The following is a 5,000-nucleotide window of genomic DNA, read 5'->3' as shown; positions in this document are numbered from 1 at the left end:
TGGTTTGAGTGATCATTTGCCACTCCGCACAGTTTTGTATCATCAGCAAATTTGGAAACAGTAGATTTTAGTCCATGGTCTATATCATTTATATATACTATGAATAGAAGTGGCCCAACAACGGAACCCTGAGGAACTCCACTTGCAACACTTTTCAATCCAGAAGTTTTTCCATTTAAAACAACTCTCTGTTTTCGACCTTTCAACCAATTACTAGTCCAACCTAATAGGCTACCACTTATTCCATGCAAAGCTAGTTTAGTAAGTAGTCTTTCGTGTGGGACGGTATCAAAAGCTTTTGCAAAGTCTAGATATATCAAATCTATATTGTTTCTTTTGTCATAATTCGAGATAACTGTGTTGTAGAATTCGAGTAAGTTAGTCACGCAAGAACGTTTCCGTCTGAAACCATGCTGGCTATCATTTATCAAACGGTTACTTTCTAAATGATATTCGATAACATCTCTGATGATAGTTTCCATTATTTTTCCTACGATTGAAGTCAAACTTATAGGCCTATAGTTATTTGGTTTCTTTTTGTCACCTTTTTTGAATATGGGAGTAACGTTAGCTAGCTTCCATTCTCTTGGGACATCTCCGGATATGATGGATTTCTTGAAAATAATTTCTAATGGAACAACAATCTCATTTTTCATTTCCTTTAAGATTCTTGGATGCCAACCGTCAGGCCCTGGTGTTTTATTAACTTTGAGTTTGTCTATACACCTTTTAATTTTTTCTTTTGTTATATTTACCGTAGTGAGTAAGTTTACCCCAGACTTTTCACAGGTTTCAGTTTGGAATTCACTTTGGGGTGTTTCGTTTACGAATACCGAGCTAAAATAATTGTTTAAGATATTACACATTCCTTCATTTGAATATTCAAGTTGACCGTCAGCAGATAATAGTGGACCAATATGATTCCTAACATCCTTTTTATCTCTAATGTAACTACAGAATTCTTTGGGATTCTCTTTGGATTTGTCAGCAATGTTCATTTCGTATTGTCGTTTTCTTTTTCTTATTGTCTTTTTTAAATCTCTCTGTATTGATACATAACTTTCATAGTCATTAGATGCACCTGAGCACTTATATTTCTTATAAGCCTGTCTCTTTTTAGCAATACATTTTTCAGTTTCTTTGTCGAGCCACTTTGGGCGAGCCTGATTTGGGGGACGTCTGTCCTTAAAAGGAATGTAAGTTTGAATCATCTTAGTGAGCGTTTTTGAAATATTTCCCACATCTGATCTACAGGCCTTTCGTTTAATTTTGCCTCCCAATCTGTAAGCTGAAGCTCCTGACGTAGTCCTATGAACTGAGCTTTACTGAAATCGGGTATTTTAGAAGCACAAGTATCTATTCTAAAATTGTTTAGGAGTTTGAATCTGACTAAGTTGTGATCGCTATTTGCAACAGATTCACCGACTTCTACATCAGTTACCATGCTTTCGCGGCTAGTGATCAATAAATCGAGTAAGTTTCCATATCTTGTGGGCTCTTTTACATGCTGAATTAAGTAATTGTCACCAAGAAAATCAATTAAGCGACTACCTATATGGCCATGTTCAAGGGTCATCCAATCAATGTCAGTAAAATTAAAATCACCCATTATCAACAAATCCCGGTTGCAGAAACTAGACAGTTCTTGAAATAACAGTTTGTCGTCTGCTAATGATAATGTCTTTGGCCTATATATTACACCTATATTCATTTTTTGTCCATTTGTTTGGGTTAACTCAACCCACAAACTGTCATATGCATCCTGTTTCACTTTCTCTAAAACACAAGCATGAACATTGTTTTTAACGTACAATAGAACACCCCCACCTTTCTTGTGGTTTCTATCCTGATGAAAGTGTTTAAATCCCGCAATATTAGATTCAGCTTATGAATTCAAGCCAGCGATGGAAAAGTATCAGAGGGTAGGGAGTTCCAGAGCCTCGCAGTGAAAGAAAAGACCGGATGGGGGCTCTCTGGCTGACTCTTCCTCTTCCTCTTCTCCCTCTTCCTCCTCCTCCTCTTCCTCCTCTCCTTTCCCAGTTCCCCTTTGTTCTCTTTTCCTTCCTTGTCGATCAATTGCTGAGAAACATTCGATAACAGACTCGTCCTCCTTATAGTTTTGTATCCTCTCCCCTTCTCCTCCTCCTTCCCATCTTCCTCTTCTTTATCGTCCTCCTCCTCCTCCTACTCCTGTTGATCTCCCTGCTCCTCCTTCTACTCCTCCTCCTCGGCCTTCTCCTCCTATTCTATCTCCTTTAACTCTACATCCTCCTTCTCCTCCTCCTTCCCTTCTTCCTCTTTTTCTCCTTCTACTTCCCCTCTTCCTCGACTTTCTCATTCTCCTCCTCCTACTCCTCCTATTCCTCCTCCTCTACCTTTTCCTCCTGTTCCACTTCCTTTTATTTTACATCCTCTTCTTCCTCCTCCTCCTCCTCTTCTTTCTCCTCCTCCTCCTTTTCCTCCTCCTCCTCCTTTTCCTCCTTCTCTTTTATCCTCCTTCCTACCCTCTTCTTCTTCTATCTCTTTCTTCTCCCCTCTCATTTGTTCTGCTCCTCCTTCCTCTCCTCCTCAGCCTTCTCTTCCTATTCCATTTCTTTTTATTTCACATCCTTCTCCTCCTCTTCCCTTCTCTTTTTTCTTCCATGCCCCATTCTGACTATCTTCTTAGCCCTCTAGTCCTCTTATTCCTACTTCCTCCTTCTGCCCTCTTTTCTTATTTCTAACTCCATAGCTTCCCTCGTTCATATTTCCGTTATCCATGTTTTCCTCTTTTCTATCTTCCTTCACACTGCACTATAGTCCCGCAAGAAGATATAGTCTCTCTTACATTTCGACAAACCCACACACACCTCCTCACCCTCCTCTCTTCACCCACACTCTTTCCCTCACATCCTTCCTCCTTCACACCTTTCTTCCTCCACACCCGTCTACCCCCACACTTTTACCCTCACACTCTTCCACTCCCACACTCTTCCACTCCCACTCCCTTCCTCTCCACACTCTTCCACCCAAAAACACTTCCACCCCAAAACACTTCCACTCCAAAATCCTCCCACCCCCACACCCCTTCACCCCCACACCCTCCCACCCTCAACCTTCCAACCTCATACTCTTCCACCCCCACACCTTTCCACCTCCACACTTTTCCACCCCCATACCTCTCCACCCCTACACTTTCCCACCCCTATCGTCTTCTACCCCCACACCCTTCCACCACTACATCCTTCCACCCCCACACTTTTCCATCCCCACCCCATTCTACCCCCACACCCTTCTACCCCTATACCATTCCACCCCCACACCCCTACACCCTTCCACCCCCACACCCCTCCACCTCAGCATCCTTTCACCTAATACATTTCCACTCCCACATCCTTCCACCCTCACACCTCTCCACCCCCACACCCTTCCACACTAACTTCCTTTTATCCTCACTCTCTTCCTCCTCCCCAAAATATTCTTCCTCCTCATCCTTCTTCCACTACATCCGTCCTCCTCCTCATCCTACTTTCACCATACCCTTCCTCCTCCACACCCTCCACCATTAATAGTCCTCCTCCTCCACTCCTCCACATCGTCACTCTTCCACCTCCGTATATTAAATACCTCCATACATTTCCTCTTTATGCCCTTCATCACTCATAGTCTTCGTTCTCCAAAGTGTCTCTCCTTCACATTCACTTCACCACAACCTCCATCTTCTTCTCTTTTCGTAGGCCATATCCTCCATATGCATCCACCTCCACACCCACCCTCCTCATCACCCACCCTCCTCCCCATCCTTCATCACCCATAGTCATCGCGTTCCATATTTTCCATCCAATATCATTTTTAGTCTCCACTGCCTTCATACTCCACACCCTAGTCTTCCATTCCAGCCACTCCGTATGACATAACCTCTTCGTTTTCCCTCCCCTTCCTCCCCCTCCTCCCCCTTCTCGGTTGTCGTAGCGTGTCTCCACTTTTTCCCCCTCTCCCCCTCCCTTTCCCCCTCTTTTCTGATTCCCCTCCCCCGTGCCCCTGTGCCCCTATTTCCTCTTTCTTTATCCGCCTGTCCTTCATGCTCATGTTCGGTATTTATCTTTATCTGTCTTGTTTCCTGTTTCCCCCCTCTATTCCCTTTCGCTTGCCAAAGCCCTATGACGTTTCCCACTTTTTTTTTCTTTTACTCCTTTTTCTTTTCCTTTTTCTTTTTTCTTTCCACCAAAAGCCGAATGCGTGTAGACTGCCTAAATAATAGTAAGAAAGTATTTCTTCATTCTATTCTATCTTTTTTTTTATCAAAGTATTCTTCTCTTTATATCAATATAAACAATGAGAGCACTTAAACATCTTGTCTTAACCCTTTCTTTACATTCTAGCTGTTACCAAGCGTAAAACCAAGATCGATTAACTCATTTTCGCGTATTCCAGCTTCCGTTAGGATAGACAAGTTCTGTTCTCGATTAAGACGGGAAGGATATTGTAAAAACCAAATTCTGAGGCCAGAATATAAACATCCTCAAGTCCCCAGATTTGGTGAATCAAGTTCAGAAAGCAGTTACGGGAGGGTAGAGGAATGGAGTTGTAATAGGTTGTGCAAGCATTGTTTATTATTACTTTTTATTTATTTATTTACGTATCCTTTTATCTAATTTAGTTTTGGAGGTGGAGTGCAGAAGTGCAAATATAATGACTTGATTTGCACGCACAATTTACACCGAATTCATTGACACCTGCTCTACGAAATTATAAAGTAGAATAAAATAAATAAATAAATAAATAAAGGTGTAAATCTCTTTTACTTTGTTAATTATTTATTTATTTATTTATTTATTTATTTATTTATTTATTTATTTATTATTTATTTATTTATTTATTTATTTATTTATTTATTTATTTATTTATTTATTTATCTATTTACATATTTATTTATTTATTTATTTATTTATTTATTTATTTATTTATTTATTTATTTATTTATTTATTTATTTATTTATTTATTTATTTATTTATTTATT

This window comes from Oratosquilla oratoria, chromosome 8 (genome assembly GCF_046742065.1).
Source record: "Oratosquilla oratoria isolate Oo_2021 chromosome 8, ASM4674206v1, whole genome shotgun sequence".
Lineage (NCBI taxonomy): Eukaryota > Metazoa > Arthropoda > Malacostraca > Stomatopoda > Squillidae > Oratosquilla > Oratosquilla oratoria.
This window is presented reverse-complemented; position numbering follows the sequence as displayed.